The sequence below is a fragment of the Pollicipes pollicipes genome, unplaced genomic scaffold (assembly GCF_011947565.3).
Source record: "Pollicipes pollicipes isolate AB1234 unplaced genomic scaffold, Ppol_2.1 Scaffold_7261;HRSCAF=8764_pilon_pilon_pilon, whole genome shotgun sequence".
Classification (NCBI taxonomy): Eukaryota; Metazoa; Arthropoda; class Thecostraca; order Pollicipedomorpha; family Pollicipedidae; genus Pollicipes; species Pollicipes pollicipes.
The window spans coordinates 62,028,310-62,048,617 of record NW_023597054.1 but is presented as its reverse complement, the minus strand read 5'-3'; the positions used below and the strand labels follow the sequence as shown (position 1 = coordinate 62,048,617).

General features: G+C 47.1%; 12 non-coding genes across 12 annotated transcripts; 10 read left to right on the top strand and 2 right to left on the bottom strand.

The window, feature by feature from the left end:
- The first annotated feature begins 241 nt into the window (after positions 1-241).
- On the top strand, positions 242-316 carry TRNAI-AAU (transfer RNA isoleucine (anticodon AAU)). Its single transcript has one exon. It is a non-coding gene; the product is annotated as a tRNA-Ile (tRNA).
- Positions 317-1,633: 1,317 nt separating this feature from the next.
- On the top strand, positions 1,634-1,707 carry TRNAI-AAU (transfer RNA isoleucine (anticodon AAU)). The gene has a single exon. It is a non-coding gene; the product is annotated as a tRNA-Ile (tRNA).
- A 1,343-nt stretch (positions 1,708-3,050) lies between these two features.
- On the top strand, positions 3,051-3,124 carry TRNAI-AAU (transfer RNA isoleucine (anticodon AAU)). The gene has a single exon. It is a non-coding gene; the product is annotated as a tRNA-Ile (tRNA).
- Positions 3,125-4,426: 1,302 nt separating this feature from the next.
- On the top strand, positions 4,427-4,500 carry TRNAI-AAU (transfer RNA isoleucine (anticodon AAU)). Its single transcript has one exon. It is a non-coding gene; the product is annotated as a tRNA-Ile (tRNA).
- A 1,432-nt stretch (positions 4,501-5,932) lies between these two features.
- On the top strand, positions 5,933-6,006 carry TRNAI-AAU (transfer RNA isoleucine (anticodon AAU)). The gene has a single exon. It is a non-coding gene; the product is annotated as a tRNA-Ile (tRNA).
- A 2,384-nt stretch (positions 6,007-8,390) lies between these two features.
- On the top strand, positions 8,391-8,464 carry TRNAI-AAU (transfer RNA isoleucine (anticodon AAU)). Its single transcript has one exon. It is a non-coding gene; the product is annotated as a tRNA-Ile (tRNA).
- Positions 8,465-8,936: 472 nt separating this feature from the next.
- On the top strand, positions 8,937-9,010 carry TRNAI-AAU (transfer RNA isoleucine (anticodon AAU)). The gene has a single exon. It is a non-coding gene; the product is annotated as a tRNA-Ile (tRNA).
- Positions 9,011-11,174: 2,164 nt separating this feature from the next.
- TRNAI-AAU (transfer RNA isoleucine (anticodon AAU)) lies at positions 11,175-11,248 on the top strand. Its single transcript has one exon. It is a non-coding gene; the product is annotated as a tRNA-Ile (tRNA).
- Positions 11,249-12,039: 791 nt separating this feature from the next.
- On the top strand, positions 12,040-12,113 carry TRNAI-AAU (transfer RNA isoleucine (anticodon AAU)). The gene has a single exon. It is a non-coding gene; the product is annotated as a tRNA-Ile (tRNA).
- A 1,182-nt stretch (positions 12,114-13,295) lies between these two features.
- On the bottom strand, positions 13,296-13,369 carry TRNAI-AAU (transfer RNA isoleucine (anticodon AAU)). Its single transcript has one exon. It is a non-coding gene; the product is annotated as a tRNA-Ile (tRNA).
- A 1,074-nt stretch (positions 13,370-14,443) lies between these two features.
- Positions 14,444-14,517, bottom strand: TRNAI-AAU (transfer RNA isoleucine (anticodon AAU)). The gene has a single exon. It is a non-coding gene; the product is annotated as a tRNA-Ile (tRNA).
- A 3,906-nt stretch (positions 14,518-18,423) lies between these two features.
- Positions 18,424-18,505, top strand: TRNAI-AAU (transfer RNA isoleucine (anticodon AAU)). The gene has a single exon. It is a non-coding gene; the product is annotated as a tRNA-Ile (tRNA).
- The last annotated feature ends 1,803 nt before the right edge of the window (positions 18,506-20,308 follow it).

Genomic DNA, 20,308 nt, shown 5'->3' with positions numbered 1-20,308 from the left:
TTTATTGGGAATATATGTGACCATTGAGCCACGATTCTGTTTTGCTATCAGGCAGACCGCAAACAGATAAAAGGCGAAAGTGACCGCAATACTCTGTCTGGCCTATTTAGCCTGTCAAAGTGAATAGGTGGTGTGAAGGGCTTTTAAGAAATAATCAAAAACTGGACCGTTATCACAAAATGACAGCAGAGAAGGGGACCCTAAGGAGCTCACATCTCACGCATCAAAACAGATTAGCGCCGGCCGGTTAGCTCAGTTGGTTAAGAGTGTCGTGTTAATAACGCGAATGCCACGGGTTTGACCCCCATACTGGCCCGTCTATGTCATTCACTTGACCATTCATCACCCTGCGGTCGTGTTAATGTTCTTTCTATCCGTATTAGCGCGGCTTTCCGCACCCCGCTTCTTACACTCCATTTGCACTATCCATATGGCCACCGCGTGTGTGGGATATCGCGATACGCACTCCCTGAAAATATACGTGTCCTTTTGCACATACTTAAATGCGTACCTTGCGTCAGCGTGTGTCTGTCAATATGTCGCATATCACTGCGCACGATATTGACCATGCACTTATCTTTGCCGTATGGGTGCTGGGTTTAAAGAAAAAGAAAAATCGGTACAATCGCCGCACTGTGCATCATATGTTTACGAGCAGATTCAATTGCCATGAAGAATTTTGTAATCCAATATGTAGTATGAAGAGTATTGTGCGTCTCCGAAAAAAAAAAACGTCTGCTTGCACATTATCTGGATAAAAAAGAACATCGCTGCGGGAATACCTCATGCAAAACTAACTGCGACAATGAATAATTATGTCCAATCTTTTTAGGCCCAACGACGTTGAAGTTGTCGCTTGCCAAATATCTGGACCATAAATATGGATCCAACAGCTTGGATCACGTCACCAAAGGCTCCTCCGAACCGGGTTTCAAAAACGTGATCCAGGCATATCTCTAGTAAATATCACGGGCTGAAATCGAGCCCCGAATCAAACGACGCGCAGAAATCGGGTTCGCGCAAGGATTGGGAAACAGGGCCACGCTGAGGGGGAATCTGACTAATACCGGAGGTTGGCAAGTGCCTTCCGTATTGATTGTTAGAACGACTATATCCGATAAAGCCGTTCCAAAAATGTTGTAACATACCCTGCTGTGTATACCAACATGATCAAACCATACACGATAGCCATGACTATCACGGCACCTCAGTGACAGGACCACCGCCGGAACAAAGTGTCAACGGATCAGGTAAGTGAAGTCATCAGTCAGACAGCGGCTCCGATATTTGAATGCCACAGCAGCGATGGAGTTAGAGGTCCCACCAAACCTGGTGCATCGATCCAAAAACCACACCACCGAAGCAAGAATTTTAGTTATATTTAAAACCCTAACAATTTATATCGGTGCATCACCAAACTTTAGCCATGGCTTTTCGTAGCAATTCAAACATGGCAGGCAGGCAGGTCAGCGGCGGAGAAACTCTGACTGGCATGATTGGGCTGCCAAACTGAAAAGGTGCTGGGGAACGATGCTGAATCATAGTAGAATACACAACTGAATTGCAAGATAACAAAACGAAACAGAGGAGCCCTAAGCAGCTCACAACTTAAGCAGCTTGACGAGCAGTCGCCGGCCGGTTAGCTCAGTTGGTTAGAGCGTCGTGCTAATAACGCGAATGTCATGGGTTCGACCCCCATACTGGCCATTCGTAAACAACATTTATTCGACAACCTCATCGCCGTGCGGCCGTATGGGTGCTTATGCATTTTGCGGTTCTCCTCATCCCTGCTTTTTACTTTTTACTCTATACGCATTATCAACATGATACCGGACGGATATATATATATATATATTATATCCGTGAGTGAGTTATAACAGAGTTGAACAGAGCAGAGCAGAGCAGAGCAGAGCAGAGCAGAGCAGAGCAGAGCAGAGCAGAGCAAAGGACACGAAGGACCAAGTAATTTGATAGCAAAAAACAAAACAAAAACAAAACAACGCATCCGCCGGCCGGTCAGCTCGGTTAGATAGACCGTCGTGCCAGTAACGCGAATGTCGTGGGTTCGACCCGCACGCCGGCCATTCGTTTATGGTCGCGTCCATCCAACCATCCATCACTGCGCGGCAGTGTTATCGGTATTTTCACATCACCGCCTTTTTAACGATTTATGCGACCTATTGGGATCTAGGCGTACGTGCATATATTCAGTTTTATAATGGAATATCATGGTGACTGGGAACATCGTGGTGCACCTGTTGACTGGAAACAAAAGGTGTCAATAGAGATAGGCCAAGCAATGGCAAGTGAATTCAGTTGGTTGGAGCGTCGTGCTAGACTTACGTAACATGTACAACGCGCATGTGAAGGGTTCGTTGTTTTGCTTACATCAGGTTCCCTTGATTTCCTCCGTCGGCATCGACGCGCCAAGAGCAAAGGTTGTGAGCTGTCCACTGGCCGGCTATTCGCATCCACCGATTCATCGGTAGTTACGGCGAGAACGTCTCTCTGTTGCATTATGTTACACTATCGTTTAAGGGGGCAGACGCAGAGCTCAGTGTGAGGCCAGGACGTGCCGCAGCTGTTTATGCCGACATGATAAAACCATACCGTGACAACCATGACTGACATGGTATCTGCACGATAGAGCCATCACTGGAACGGAGTGTCAACGAACCAGGTAAATGCAACAGGCCACCAACCAGCCAGCCAGCACTAGACAACGGCCACCATGATTTGAGCGCTGCGACGGCGGTGGATTTGTCAGTCTCATCAAACTCAGCACAGAAAAGCATCAAATTTGTGTCCAGTTTTGACGAGTCAACTTTATTGGGAATATATGTGACCATTGAGCAACGATTCTGTTTTGCAATCAAGCAGACCGCAAACAGATAAAACAAGAAAACAACCGAAATGCTCTAGCTGGCCCGTCAAAGTGAATAGGCAATGCAAGGGGCTGATAAAAAAAAACTAGAACGGCATCATAAAATGACAGCAGAGAAGAGTGCCCAACGAAGCTCACGACTTGGGCAGCAAACCAGATAGCCGCCGGCCGGTTAGCTTATTTGGTTAGAGCGTCGTGCTAATAACGCGAATGTCATGGGTTCGGCCCCCATACTGGCCACTTGTTTACGTCATTCATTTGACCATTCATCACCCTGCAGTCGTCCTAATGTTATTTCTACCCGTGTTAGTGCGCGGTTTTCCACATACTGCTTCTCGCACTCTATTTGCACTGCCCATATAGCCACTGCGTGTGTGGGGCATTCCGATACGCACTCCCTGAAAAGATACGTGTCCTTTTGCACATACTTAAATGCGTACCTTGCGTCAGCGTGTGTTTGTCAATATGTTGCATATCACTGCGTACGATATTGACCACGCACTTATCTTTGCCGTACAGGTGTCGGGTTTAAAGAAAAAGAAAAATCGGTAAAATCGTCGCACTTGCATCATATGTTTACGAGCAGATTCAAATGCCATGAATAATTTTGTAATCCGACATGCAGTATGAAGAGTATTGTGCGTCTCCGAAAAATGCCTGCTTACACATTATCTGGATAAAAAAGAACACCGCTGCAGGAATACCTCATGCAGAACTAATTGCGACAAAGAACAAGCATGTCCGATCTTTTAGGCCTAACGGCGTTGAAGTTGCCGCTTGCCATATATCTGGACCAGAAATATGGATCCAACAGCTCGGATCACGTCGCCAAAGGCTCCTCCAATCCGGGTTTCACATATGTGATCCAGACATATCTCTAGTCAATGTAATGGGCTGAAATCGGGTCCGCGCAAGGATTACGGACCAGAGACACGCCGAGGGGGAGTCTGACTAATACCAGAGGCTGGCATGTTCATTTCGTATCGATTGAAAGCACGACCAAATCCGATAAAGCCGTTCCAAAAATGTTGTAATATACCTTGCTGTGTATACCAACACGACCAAACCAAACACAACAGCCATGGCTGCCCTGACACCTCAGTGACAGGGCCACCACCGGAGCAAAGTGTCAACGGATCAGGTCAATGAAGTCATCAGTCAGCCAGTCCCAATTTAACAGCTCCGACATTTGAATGTCGCGACAACGGTGGAGTCCAAGGTCCTACCGAACCTAGTACATTAATCCACACACACCATTACAGCATGAATTTTAGTCACATTTTAAGCCATAGTTATTTGTATCGGCGCATCACCAAACTCAAGCTAAGCATATCTTAGCAATTAGCATATGGCAAAGGCAGGCCAGCGGCGGAGAAACTCCGACTGGCATATTTGGGCTGCCAAACTGAAAATATGATGGGGACGTCTGCTAAATCATATCAAAATACATAAGTGACTCGCAAGATGACAACAAAACAGACAGGAGCCCCAACAGGAGCCCCAAGTAGCCTCAGAACTTAGGCAGTTTGGCCCGATACCACCGGCCGGTTAGCTCAGTTGGTTAGAGCGTCGTGCTAATAACGCGAATGTCATGGGTTCGACCCCCATACTGGCCATTGGTATACAGTATTTATTCGACCACTGCGCGGCCGTATGGGTGTTTATACAGTCTGCGGTTCCTCACACCCTTACTTTTGTGCTCTATGTGCATTATTGACATGATGCCGGACGGAAGTCAAATGGTGTACTTTCTGAAAAATAGTACACATGCCAATGCGTATATTATATCTGCGTAGTGGGTTGCGGCAGAGCAGAGCAAAGCTGATGGCACGAAGGGGCAGCCAACTTGCTAAAAGGAACAGCGCCCGCCGGCCGGTTACCTCAGTTGGTTAGAGCGCGGTGTTAATAGCGCGAATGCCACGGGTTCGATCCCATGCTGGCCACTCATTTACGGTCGCATCAATCCAGCCATCCATCACTGTGTGGCCGTGTTACCGGCATATCCACATCGCCAGTGTTTGAATGACCTATGAGACCTACCGCGATTTACATAATTTACATTTACCGGGATACTACATAAATTCAGTCTTATCTAGGACTAGGAACAAACTGTTCTAGAGACAGACCAATCAGTGGCAAGTGAGTTCAGTTGGTTGGAGCGTCACACTTCACCTACATATCATGTACAACACAAACTCCATGAATTCGTTATTTTTCTTACGGCAGGTTCCCCTGATTTCCTCCGCCGGCATCGACGCGTCAAGAGCAAAAGTGGTGAGCTGTCCACTGACCGGCTACTCACATCCATCGATTCATCGATAATTACGGCGGAAACGACGGCGTTGAACGAACGACTGCGTCGACGCAATGCGTTGAAATCAGGTCAGAATCAACCGATGCGCTGAAATCGAGTCTGTGCAAGTATAAAGCTTCGAGAAAGGGAGCAGGGGTGCGCCGAAAGGGAATCTAACTAATATCAGAGGCTGGCAAGTCCACTTGACATTGATTCTGGCACGGCCAAATCAGGTGTACCTGTTTCAAAAATGTTGCGATATACCTTATTTTTATACCAACGTGGTCAAACCATACACAATGGCCATGGCTGTCATGGCACCTCAGTGACAGGACCACCGCCGGAACGAAGTATCAACAAATCTGGGAAATTAAGTCACCAATCAGCCAGCCCTCGTTAGCGGCTCCGATACTTGAATGCCGCGAGAGAGGTAGAGTTATAGGTGCAAAAACCCAGCACATGTATCCACACGTTACACAACCGCAACATAATTTGAGTTCTATATTTTAAGTAATAGTGATTTAGTCTGGCCCATCACGAGACCTTAGTCACGGTTTTTCTTCGATATCAGTAAAAATAGCGAAGGCAGGCTACACTGAAAATTGGCAATCATTGGGCTACCAAACCGAAAAGGCGCTCTGGAGGATTGTTGAATCATATTAGAATGTCGCTACTACTAACTAAATCGCAAGATGAGAATATAGCAGTGGAGCCCCAAGCAGCTCACAACTTAAGCAGCTTGGCCGGCAATCGGTGGCCGGTAAGCTCAGTTGGTTAGAGCGTCGTGCTAATAACGCGAATGTCATGGGTTCGACCCCCATACTGGCCATTCGTTTACGCCATTTACTCGGTCATTCCCACTGCGCGGTCGTATGTGGCAGCCTGCGGTTCTCCACACCCCTGGATTTAACGCTCTACACGCATTCTTGACATGAAACAGGACAGATATTGCAGACAGACAGATATTGAAACACTGCGTATTTCACGCCTGCGTTGTGGGATATAACAGGTCAGGGAACACAGCAGGCGAAGGAGCACCCAACTTGGCAGCATGAAAAGCGAGATTGCTGGCCGTTTGGCTCGGTTGGTTGGAGCATCGTTGTTATAACGCAAATATCATGGGTTGACCCCATACTGGCCACTCGTTTATGATTGTGTTCGTTCAATCATTAATCTCTGCGCGGGCAGGTATTTCCACGTCGCTGCTTTTCTCGACCCATACTGCTCCAGGCATGCTTCTACTTCGACACACTGCCACACACATAACCTTCCATTGCATTCTGTTCTGCCATCAGGGATGTACATCGTAAAAAAAAAACAAAGACAAGTGATGAACAGACTGTCTGGCCCAATGGGGCTGTTCAAGTGCAACGGCGCTGTGGAGGACTGTACAAAAAATAACAAAATCGAACTGCATCACAAAGTAAGGACACGGCAGAGGAGCCCCAAGGAGCTCACAAGTTGGCAACATAGCGGACATTCGCTGGCCGGTTAGCTCAGTTAGTTAGAGCGTCGTGCTAATAACGCGGATGTTATGGGTTCGACCCTATACTGGCCATTCGTTTGCGTGATTTATTCGATCATTATCACCCAGCGGCCCTAGTAGTGCTATAATCTAGCCGTGTTTATCCGCACTCCAGCTTCCTACACTCCAGACGTGTATCTAGACATGCACGTTGAGTCAACATCTGCCATTGTGTTGCATACCACTGATCATGATCTATGCCATTTATTTATCTTCGCCGCACGTATTTTGGGTTTAAACTTAACAGTTGCACCGTACTGTCTACACTTCACACGCAGATCAAGATTCAAATAATAATAATATTTACGTCTCCAAGAAGCCAAATAACTGTTTTGACAATTATCCGGACGAAGCATGAGCAACGCCTCGGGAATGCTTCGCACAAATACGTATTGCAATAACGAATTTACGACGTAATAATAACGAATAAAAGCTGCCGCCCGCTATACGTCTAGACCCACAATGTTCCAATGGTTCGGATCCCGTCACCCAAGGCTCCTGTAAGGTCCAGATTTCAAAGATGATATCCAGACATATCTCTGGTCTACGCAATGCCAGAAAATAAGTTTTATCAAAGGTACTTACCACTTAGTGGCCGGGACATAAAGCGCGCGGGGGAAAACACGCCAATTACCAGGTTTAGTTCTTGGATTAGAGCCCTTTCGGCCAGTCATGGCCATTTCAGGGCTATAGGATGGAGGGCGACGGATAACAGTGGGGCATGACCGCGTGCGTCTGGGGGCCCAGCCACCGACGCTTTACCCACACAGGGACTGCGTGGCCCAACGGCATAGGTGCTGCAAAGAGTCGTTTCAATAAACATTTTAAAATATAATTGTTTTGCAAGATAAGAGCCGAGCAGAGGAGCTGAAGGATATGAGAGCTCGGTGCCCGTCCCCGCCACCCCAGCTGAATCCGACATTGCCTAAGAGACCCCAGCTTGTCTACAAAAGGCCCTCTAAAAACTACGCCTCCCTTTCTCCAACTCCGTGGTGCCGCCCATCTTCATAGCCCCACTTTTTTAAGTCTTTGCACATTATTATTGACCTAGACAAAGGATGTGCGGACTACTGCTTTGCGGAGCGTCCATAAATTTCGTCAGCAGTTTTTGCTATTTTCAACCTCTCCCTGGTTACGCACTGGTTACAGTAAGCAAACCCTCCTTCCCTTGGTTATGCTGTGTTAAGCGCAGGGTCCCTAGAAAGTAATGTCTGTTGGCGCCCTAATTGAGCTAGAGATGCGAAACAAACACCGGTCATGCTCCTTGTCAAGAGAGGAAGCCATCGGAACCCGGCTATAACCATTGATATGCTCAAAGCAAAATAGTATTATTAACAACCACACCTGAACGTAAGTTTATGCCGTCCAAAACCTTTCCAGCTACCTTGTTACGCTTGGGTTATGCTCCATCCCGCCTTCCCGGTCAATGTGTAGCGTGATTTATGAAAGGTTGTTTATCATACTTCTGAACGTCAGGTACGCACCTGACTAGGCATGCTGCAATCAGGCAAAATAACAAAGAAAGGCGAGCGACGGACAAACTCTGGCCAATTTCAGTTGCCTAGCTGAACAGGTGCTGCGAAGAACCGTTTAGATAATATTTGACAATACAGATACACCGCAAGATAAGAGCAGAGCAGAGGAGTCGAAAGATCTCACGAATAAGGCAGCCTCAGGCGCAGAACGCCGGCCGGTTAGCTCAGTTGGTTAGAGCGTCGTGCTAATCACGCGAATGTCATGGGTTCGACCCTCATACTGGCCATTCATTTATGATCGCAATTCGTGATGGCGTTATATCTACAGTGGCGGGTTTACCACATACACAATCGTTTTGTAGTCTACGCATACCTATCGCAGACCAAATATGCGTTGGACATTGCATAATGGAGTCCCCACAAAAATAGGCACATATCCCACCGCGTATATTTGGGTACCGTGCGTTAGCACATGTTTGTTAGTGTGCTGCATATCCCTGATATAATCTTTACTATGCACTTATCTTTGCCGTTTGAGTGTTCACTGAACACTATTCAGTTTGAGCTAATAAATCGGTGACGCCGCACCGTGCATATTTTTACGAGCAGACTAGCATGCATAAGCATGATGAAGAGGTGCTAGGAAGAGGCGTTAGGAAGAGGTGTGGAAATCTCGGAAAATCAAATTGCATCACAAGATAGATCATAGCAGAGCACCCAAAGGATTTCACAACTTAGGCAGCACTTAGCAAAATCGCTGGCCGGTTAGCTCAGTTGGTTAGAGCGTCGTGCTAATAACGCGAATGTCATGGGTTCGACCCCCATACTGGCCATTCGTTTAGCGCCGCATTCTTCGTCCGCCTATCGCGGCGCGGACGTGGTAGAACTTGAACGACGTAGTAATCTCATGTAGGTATGTAGGTAATCTCAAAAAGGGCATGTAATGGTACCGCACGCACGTAGGTAAAGCCGTACACGTATGCTTGTATTGCGCATGCTTAATCCTTATCTTTAATCTGTACAGTTTTCTCGCCCAACACGTCGTCTGTCTGAACTCGAAAACCGGAGAACGGGCCGAGCTTATAACATTTTTGACAAACACATGGGTTTGCATGGACACGAGGGACAGTGTACGTCTCCCATGAGACAAGTTCTCACTTTTAATAATTTCGAAGAAAGGTGAAGATCGCTTCGGACAAGCATCAGGTACAAGCCAAGTGTGGTAATGTAACACCTTGCTCGATCTATGTATGTCCTACAATGAAAAAGCTACTGCCTATCATTTGCCTGGATCCTACAAGGGATCCCAGGGTTCTAGATCCTGCCACTGAAGGTTCCCATGAAACCCGAAATTCATTAAGGGAATCCAGATACATTTCTGGCTAATGCCATACTAGACCATACTTGTTAAGATAAAATACTAAGTGACTGGCAGGGCACGGGGATGAAGGGGAGTGTGTGGGGGAGGGGGGGGGGGGGGGCAAACAGCGGTACACCACAGCCCGACAATGGCAGGCAGGTTAGTTCAGTCTGGTTAATGCGTCGTGCTGACAACGTGCACGTCGAGGATTTTTTTCCCAAGGTTGACCATTGTTTCGTCTTACAGTAGACGACCATAACTGCCACGTCTGCCATGGACCACAATAGGCAGGCTTTAACTGCATCAATGCACCGTCAACAGCAAAAGCAGCGCGCTGCCCGCTGGTTACGTGCTCGCAATCAGCCGATTGCCAAACAGTGGTGACTCGCATGGCCCTCTGTTGCAACGCCATGTCATCTTTTATGGGAGCGATCACCAAGGGCAGTAGCTCCGTCAAAGATCGTGCAATGCTGTCGCGCCAGAGTCTGTCCAAGGCTTGGGGACGGCATCTGCCGACGATCAATACTCTAATAAAGGACGATGTGGTCGTGACGCAACACGAAGGTCCGTTGAAAATCACAGATCGCAGTAGTTCACAACTCTCTGGCAGACTACCACAAATCAACCGACCGGTTGAAAGCCGGTCAGCGGAAAGCAGAGACAATGTTCAGTGCAGGAACGAAGAAACAGAGGGATTCTCCCTCCTATAAACGGCTGTTTTTTTCCAGCTGGCATCGGTGCCCTGTTTAATACGTGACCGTCAATAGTTCTCATGAACGGTTATAAGCTACCCGTTCACTTTTATCGTACTCAAGCACACGATGTGTTGTATCGGTGGTTTACAAGACTAAATCTGGTCCATGATAGCCAATGCTGGAAAGAAGCGTCAGAGAACCAGGCAAATGCCAAGTATATAATAAGTCACCAACAAATCGGTACTAGTAAACGGCTCCTATATTTGAATGCAGTGAAGACATCAAGATACGAACAGATTGCAAGATTTGAGCAGAGCGGAAAGGCTGAATGATCTCACAACTTAGGCAGCTTTAGGCGCCAACATCGGCCGTTGCTACATGAGTGGTTTGCAAGACTAAATCTGATCGCGTCGTTCCCAAAAAATGTGTCCATATATGTTTTTATTCATTTTAACATTAAGTCCACACATGCCCTCTTTTACGATACCATAAAATACCCTGTTTTACGATACAATACCCTGTTTACGATACACATGGTTTTACATGGCATCGCCGTAAGGCCACCGCTGGAAAGAAAAGTCTACGAGCCTGGTAAATGTCGCCAACAAGCCAGGACCTGCAAATGGGTCCTATATTTGAATGCAACGACGAGAGTCGGCAGCCGCATAATGCCCAAAAAAGAGCAGTACGTATTCGCATCCACACTTTTGGCGATATTCATTCTTAAATGCATATCAGTGAACCTTGAGCCACGATTCTGCTTCACAATCCGGTAAAATGAGAAAGAAAGGAGAGTGACAGACACCCTGACTGACCAATTGGGTCTGCCCAAATGAATACGCGCCGCAAAGAGATGTTTAAATGATAACGCATAATATATAATTGCACAGAGCAGAGGAACCTAAGGAGCTCACGACTAAGGCAGCCCAGAGACCAAACACCGGCCGGTTAGCTCAGTTGGTTAGAGCGTCGTGCTAATAACGCGAATGTCATGGGTTCGACCCCCATACTGGCCATTCGTTTAGGATAGCGTTTGTTCAGGAACACATTATCACGCTGACAAATTAGTGTTATTTCTATATGGCACAGTGAAAGAGCAGGCCCCATTATCCATAAGGAGGAACCGAACGTCCTGTTTTACAAGGAGGTCCTGTGCTGCATTGAGAAGCCCCTGTATCGAACAGAGCCCCACTTTGGATTTTAAAATTTTAATCACGTGGACACACACAAGCACATAAATATATTCACGTGGGGAAATTTGGGACGGAGCAGTTTCCTTCGGTGCCCACCCCCCCCCCCCCCCATCCCCTCACCTCCCCGTTGAATACAGCACTGTTTACGAGGCCCGGTGAAGAGGCTCCAGTTTATCTGCAGGAGCCCCTCTGAGAATCTGAAAAATATACCTCCCTTCTCCAAATCCGCGGCGCCTCCCTTATCCACGCCAATGCCTTTTCAGCTTTATTTTTATTTACCTGGACACCGGATATGTGGGTTACTGCACCAGGGCGAATCCATAAACTTTTTACGCAGTTTTTGCTGTGCTAACCCTCTCTTTGTTTACGCACTGGTTACGATGTGTAACCCCTTCATAGGGTACACATTCGAATAGGTATACTGCAATAAGCTAAACTAACACAAAAAAGGACAAGCGGCGAACAAACTTTGACCGGCCAGTTTCTCCTGCCTAACTGAATAGGTGATGCAAAGAGCTCCTTAAATAATAGCAAAATATATTATTATTGCGCAAAATAAGGACAGAGATGGGCCGAGGGATTTCACAACTTGGCAGCTCTGCCCGCCACACGCCGGCCGGTTAGCTCAGTTGGTTAGAGCGTCGTGCTAATAACGCGAATGTCATGGGTTCGACCCCCATACTGGCCATTCGTTTATGATACTGTTTGTTCGGGCACACATCACCGCTCCGACGTACTACCGTCCTTTCTAAAGTACACGGTGCATGAGCAGGCCCTGTCCGAAGGCAGTTATTCGAACGGGATGTCCCGCTTTACGAAAAGCAGACCCTCTGCTGAATTTGAATGACATTTCTTGATTATTGAGATTTAATCATGCGGTCATCTATATGTACACATCCTGATGATGAGAAACAATTTGATACACGGCACTGCCTAAGAGACCTCGCGAGGAGGCGCCAGTTTATCTGCAGGAGGACCTCCGTGAAATTATGCCTCCCTTTTCCAAAATCCATGGCGCCGCCCTTATCCACGCACCTGCTTTCATCCTTGTCAGCTTTTTCTATAGGCCAAGATACCGAATATGTGAGTTATTGCGTTAGGAGGCGTCCAAAACTGTCGTTTCGCAGTTTCCCTCTTTTAACTTTCTTCATGGCTACCCACTGGTTACGAAGGCCGAATCACCTTCACCTGGTTTTGCTGTGTTAGGCGCAGCGGCCTTAAAAAGCACCGTCTATTTGGACACTAATTAAGATGCGAAAAAAATGGTGGTGCGCCTGGCCATTAGAAGAAGCGAACAGCATCAGGCTATAAGTTTCAATTTCTGTAACATATTTTGGTTTGATTCCCAGCCGCGCCTGAGCGCAAACCTACGCCGTACAAGCCTTCTCCATCCCCTTATTCCCCTTATGTTATCTTGCATCTGTTCCGCTCTCATCTTATGAAACAATCATACTTTCTGGTAGTGTCTTAACAGCTTTCCGTAGTGTCTCTTCGCATAGGCTGCCAAAATTGGCCAATCAGAGTATGTCCACAGCCGGCTCAAAAAGAGCCATTACAGACATACTATATAACGGTGCTTAGGATGACACAGTTAACTATCTGCGATCGCTAGCCTCTGCTTGTTTGGCCTCTCCCCAAACTCTACCTTCTCAGGCAGCAAGTATCCTTGAAAAACCTGGGCGTCTTTTTTCAACACATTGTTTTAAAAAAACAGTGCTGATGGAAGCACATCATTGCAAGTCCAGCCCATAAGTTATCTGCCTTAGGTGCGTAAAGACCGCAAAAGAACGAGTGCGCACAACTTGTCACTGCAGAGATGACGCAGTAACCGCTGGTCGGTGATGGTCACACGACCGCAATCATAAACGAATGGCCAGTATGGGGGTCGAACCCATGACATTCGCGTTATTAGCACGACGCTCTAACCAACTGAGCTAACCGGCCGGCGTTTGGCCATTGGGGCTGCCGAGCTTGTGAGATCATTCGGGCCATCAGCACAATCATACGTTATTCTTATTTCAAACATCTCTACGTAGCACCTCCTCAGTTAGGCAGCCAAAATTGGCCCGTCAGAGTGTTTCCGTCAGTTACCTGTCTTGTCTTTGTAATTTTACCTTACTGCAGTATATCCAGTCGAATGCGTGCATTGTTTTTAATAAGAGCATGAGAGACAATCCACAATTGACGTTACGCATGGACAGGGAGGTGATGAAACGTGACGTAGGCGTAATACGGGAGGTGGGGAAGCTTTGGATGGCGTAAAATTACGCTCAGATGTGGCTGCAAATAATACGCAAATATTTCGAAGAAATTGAAACTTAGAGCAGAATATCTTTCGATTCGTTTCATGGTGACGAACACCACCATTTGTCCGTATCTCTAGCTCAGTGAGGGACCAAACTGGAGTCGTCTTTTAAGGTCGTTGCGCTTAACATAGCATTACCAACAGAAGACGGTTCGCCCATCATAACAAGTGCGTAACCATGGAGGGGTTTAAAATAGCGACCCTGCCCTTTCAAGGACGCACCCTAGTGCAATCACCCACGCATCGGTGTTTGGGTCAATAGAAAAAGGCTGAAAAAGTACGGGCGTGGATAAGGGCGGCACCACGGCTTGGAGAAGGGAGGCATATTTTTCAGAGGTCCTCCGGCAGATTAACTGGGGCCTCCTCGCGGGGCTTCGTGGGCAGTGTCATTTTCAGCAGCGGGGGGGGGGGGGGGGGGTTGGCACCGAAGGCACCTGCCCTGTAATAAGTTGTCATTGATCAATAGGTGTATACAGATGTCCATGTGATTAATCTTCATATTAAAATCCAGAGTGAGTGGCGCTTTCTGTTTAATACAAGAGACCTCTCAATCCAGCAGAGAGCCTCGTTATCTTAAAGCCGGGAAACCCTTTCCTAAGATTGCCTCATTACGGATGCCTCCACTGGGGCATGTTTATCTCTGTGCACTGCGGAGATCACAGTAATACGTCAGCGCGGTGATGTGTGCCCGAACAAACGCTATCGTGAACGAATGGCCGGTACGGGGGTCGAACCCATGACATTCGCGTTATTAGCACGACGCTCCGACCAACTGAGCTAACCGGCCGGCGTGACCCCGCAAGGCTGCCTAAGTTGTGAGCTGATTGGGGGCTCCTCTGCTTGGTCCTTATCTTGCGATGCAATCATATTTTGTGTTACTATTTTGAACAGTTCTTCGCAGCATTTATGCTGTGTGGGCAGCCTAAAATTGACCGCTCGGGACGCCTGTTGCTCGCGACTCTTTGTCGTTTTCCCAATTGCAAAGCAGAATCGTGGCTCAAAGTTCGCTGATAGGCATTTGAAAATAGCTGTTACCAAAAGGACAGATACGAATGCATGCTGTGCTCTATTGGGTGTCATGGGACTTTTGACTTCACTGCCACCACCGCATTCAAACATGGGAGCCGTTTACTAAGATCAGCTTGTTGATGACTTTTTGCATTTATGTGATTCGTTGATGCTTCTTTCCAGCGTTGACCTAACGGTGATACCGTGTAAACCACGCAAAACAATGTCTTTGGTAAAAGAGCGCACCGCATCGTAAAACAGGCACTGTATGTCAAACAGGGCATGGTATTGTGTCGCAAAACAGGGCACGCATGTATTTTGAGTTGAAATGAACAGTAAGAGATATCAGCGCATTTTTGGAGCAACCCGATCAGATTTCGTCTTGTAGCACCTTTGCGATCAGCGGGTGTCTTCAGCGCCACCCTCCCCCTACCACTAGGCCCCATATCCATAACGAACATAAGAGTGTGGCGGAGAGGGAAAACAAGAAGAGTTTAGTGATTTCAGATTGTTAACTGCATCGTCCTGAACACCCCAACAGCAGCAAAAGCAATACACTGCCCAATGGCCGACTGTCCAAACACGCAGATTCATCGACAGCAGTCGCGGAACCGAACTCCAATATCACCCTCCATTGATTATGTTGTACTATCGCTTGAAAGAGCGATCACAGGGGGCAGTAGATTCGTAAGAAGCTATACGTTGTTGTAACGCCAGTTTTATCCCAAGGCGCAGGTGGATCACGACGGCATCGAATTTGAATCAATACTGTAATACAGAACCAACAATAATAATAATAAAGCAGAATTGTATCGCAAGATAACAGCAGGGCAATAAAACTGAATGATTTCACAACTGAGGCAGCCTTACGCACCAACAACGGCCGTTGCTGTATCAGTGGTTTGCAAGACTAAATCTGGTCAAGTCGTACCAAAAATGCGCTGATATATCTTACCGTTCATTCAAACGCAAAACCCACACATGCCCTGTTTTACGGTACCATGCAATGCCTCGTTTAATGATACGATGCTCTCTTTTAGGATGAACATTGTTTTGCAAGGTACCACCGTAAGGCCACCGCTGGGAAGACGCGTAAACGAACCAGCGAAATACAAAAGTCACCAACAAGCCAGTACTAGTACATGGCTCCTATATTTGCACGCGGTGACAGCAGTACAGTGAATCAAACTTTAAAAAGCAAAGCATGTGTTCGTATCAGCCCTTTTGGTATCGGCGGGCCCTGTGCCGCGATTCTGCTTTGCAATCAGGTAAAACGAGAAAGGAACGTGAGTGGAAGACACCCTGAGTGGTCAAATTAGGCTGGCCATATCGCGACATATAATTGTATGACAAGATAAGACCAGAGCAGAGCAGCCCCCAGCAGGCTACAAATTAGGCGGTCTCAGGCGAGAGGCGAGAGCGTCGTGCTAATAACGCGAAAGTCATAGGTTCGACTCCCATACTGGCCATTCGTTTATGTTCGCATTTGTTCGGCCGCACCTCATCGCACTGGCGTATTACTGTCGTCTCCGCAGTGCGCAGTGGACAAGCATGTCGCAATGGAGGCATGCACAAGTGTGCATGCTTTGAAACGGGATGTTCCTTACCATGAGAAGAAGCCCACGGCATCCCGCAGTAAGTTTCAATTTCTTTAAAACATTTTAGTATGATTTGCAGCAACACCCGAGCGTAAATCTGTCATACAATTTTCATCTGTCCCCTTATTACGCTGACATTATTTTGCGTATCCTTCCCTCGCCATGCCTAGAGTAAGTTATGGACCATCCCTTAAAACCCTCCAGAAAAAGAAGGAATGCATTCGACTAGGTATACCGCAATGCGGTAAAATGACAAAGACGGGTGGCTGACGGACAAACCCTGACTGCCCAGTTTCGCCTGCCTAACTGAATAACTGCTGCGGCGAACTGTTTTAATTAATAATAGAAAATATAATTGTTTCTCACGATAAGAGCAGAGTACAAAGGCCGAAGGATCTCACAGCTCAGGCAGCCCTAGGCGCAGAACGTCGGCCGGTCGGCTCAGTTGGTTAGAGCGTCGTGCTAATAACGCGAATGTCATTGGCTCGACTCCCACACTGGCCATTCGCCTATGATGAGTCATTTGACCATCACCGGTCGGCAGCCATACTGTTATCTCTAAGGTGATGGATGTGGTCTAACCCGTGCTTTTGTGGTCTAAACGCTCATAAGATGCTCAAAGTGCGCGCCAAACATTTCATAATGTAGTTTGTATAACAAGGTCGCTATGATAAAAACGCACCGTCGAATCTAACCAAGCATGACGATGCCAAAATTATCGCCAGCCAAATGCAATCTCTTTTGTGGTCTACACACACCGAAGACAGACAACGTATGCGCTGGATATTGCATAACGTACTTTCTACAAAAATAGGTGTTTATAATGGAAACCCCTCCAACCTCATTAGGCAAGACGTTGTTAAAGGTGCCGCTAACCATACGTCTAGACTCAAAACATGGATCCCACGGTTCGGATGCTATCACTGCAGGCTCTTGCAAGATTCGGACTTCACATGTGGTATTCAGTCCAGACACATATCTAGGCCATGCAGTGCCGGACGCGAAGTTTTATCATAGGATACCTGCTGCCTGAGAAGAACGAGTGTGGGGGAGAGGTAAACCAAGCAGAGGCAAGTGATGTCAGAGTTAACAATGTCGTCCTAAAAACGCCCCGACAACATTAAAAGCGACGCAATGCCCACTGGCCGGCTGCTCGCACGCACAGATTCGACAGCTGTCGCGGGAACCAAACTCCAATATTGCCCTCTACTGTATTCTGTTGTACTATCGCTTAAGGGAGCGATTACAGGGAGCAGTAAACTCGTACGAAGCTTTGCAATGGCGCAACGCCAGTTTCACCCAAGGGCTCGGGTGGATAACGGCGGCATCGCACTTCCATCCATACTGCAATAAAGAGCGATCAACAATAATAACTATAAATTTGCATCGCAAGGTAAGAGCAGAGCAGAGTACCTGAATCATCTCACAACTTAGGCAGCCTTCAGCATCAACAACGGTCGTTGCTGTATCAGCGGTTTAGAAGATTTAATCTGGTCAAAACATTCGCTGATGTATTTTACTTATGTCTACTCAGTACTTATGTCAACGCCATAAACCGATACACGCCCTGTGCTATGGCACAATACAATACCCCGTTTTTAATATAATACCGTTTTACATACAATGCCCGGTTGTATGTGCAATGCCCTGTTTTACGATACAATGCCCTGTTTTACGACAACCATGGCGGACATGGTATCGCCACGACAGGCACCGCTGGAAAGAAGCGTCAACGAACCACGTAAATGCAAAGTAACCAATCCGCCAGCACCAGTAAACGGCCCCAATATTCCCATGCAGCGACAGCGGTGAAGTCAAAAGTCCCATGGAATCCAATAAGGCACAGCATGTTTCTCATCCGAAGTTTGATGATTTTTATTTTTAAATGCATGCCAGCAAACCACAAGTCACGGTTCTGCTTTACAATAAAGAAACGCGAGTGACAGACGCCCTGACCGACGATTTTAGGCCGCCCAAATGAATAGATATTGCAAAGACATGTTTAAATGACCATACCACGTAAAACTGTACAGAGCAGAAGAGCCCCAAGCCGCTAACAGCTTAGGCAGTAATAGGCACAAAATGCGGGCCGGTTAGCTCAGGTTAGCTCTTGGCTAGAGCGTCGTGCTAATAACGCGAATGTCATGGGTTCGATCCCCACACTGGCCGTTCCTTTAAGATTGCACACGTTCGCGACCTCACCACCACACGTACGTATTAGCGTTACTTCTACAGTGCACAACGGACAAACGGGCCCCACTATCCAGAGGGAAAGTGGGGCCCGATAGATAGAGGAATGCAATTTCTTCGGAACGGAATGCTCCGTTTTACGATAAGCAGATCCTTTCTAGGACTGAGAGTCCCCTATATTAAATAGAATGTCCTACTCTGTATTGTTATTGTTGAGGTTTATTCATACCGGTAACAACTTATTCATCACATCAGTCTTTCCGCATTACTGATCTAGACACCGAATGTTTGGGTTATTGCATTAGGGTGCATCCAATAAATTTCGTTGCGCAGTTTTCGTTATGTTCAGCCCTCTTCCTGGTTACGCACAGGTTGCAATGGGCGAAACCCCGGTCTCTTGGTTATGCTGAATTAAGAGTAACGACCTAACTTGTGGCTGCCTCACTGAAAACGTGCAGCAAAAGCTGTTAAAACGATAATAGAAAATATGATTCCTTCGTAAGAAAACAGCAAAGCAGATGGCCAGAAGAATCTCACAACTTAGGCAGCTATGGAGAGCGAATGCCGGCCGGATAGCTCAGTTGGTTGGAGAGTCGTGCTAATAACGCGAATGTCATGAGTTCGACCCCCATACTGGCCACTCGTTTATGATTGCAGTCATTTGACCATCACCGACCGGCGGTCAAACTGTGATCTCTCCCTTCACGGATCTCCACACCCGCGCTTTTGTGGTCTATACGCACCTAAGACACACAAAGTGTGCGCCAAACCTTGCATAACGTACTTTGTATACAAATAGGTCGTTATAATATAAATACGCAGTCGAATCTAAGCATGACTATGCCAGATTTCCCGCCACCCAAATGCAATGTCCTTTTGTGGCCTACACGCACAAAAGGACTACGTATCCGCTGGATATTGCATAATATAATTCCCACAAAAAGTATTCATAATCTAATCTAATCAGGCAAGACGACGTTAAAGTTGCCGCTAGCCCTGTCTGGACCCAAAACATGGATCCCACGGTTCGGATCCTGCCACTGCAGGCTCTCGCAAAATTCGAAATTCACACATGGTATCCAGTCAAGACATATCTAAGCCATGCAGTGCCGGACACGAAGCTTTATCGTGGCATAATTGCTGCCTAAAAAGATATTGTTAGGGAGAGGTCAACCAAGCGGAGGCCAGTGATATCAGATAGTTAACTGCGTCTTCCTAAACACCCCGGCAACAGCAAAAGCGACGCACTGCCCACTGGCTGCCTGCTCGCATACACAGATTCATCGACAGCAGTCGCGGAACCAAACTCTAATATCCCCCTCTGTTGTATTCTACTGCACTATCGCTTAAGAAGGCGATCACAGGGGACAGCAGATTCGAAGGAAGCTATGCAGTGTCGCAACACTAGTTTTATCGCAAGGCTCAGGTGGATCACGGCGGCATCGGACTTCCATCAATACTGTGATAAAGAGCCAATAATAATAAAAACAGAATTGTATCGTAAGATAAGAGCAGAGCAGAGGAGCTGAATGATCTCACAACTTAGGCAGCCTTAAGCGCTAACAACGGCCGCTGTTGTATCAGTGGTTTACAAGACTAAATCACATCATGTCGCTCCAAAGATACGTTGGTACGCTGGTAGGGTTAAAATAGCGAAACTGCGGAACCAAATTTATGAAAATTTTGAAATCTGTGAAATTTTACGCGCCCTAACGCAATCACCCCCACATGCGGCGTCTAGGTTAATAACGCGCAAAGACTGGCAAAAAAAAAAACAGCCTT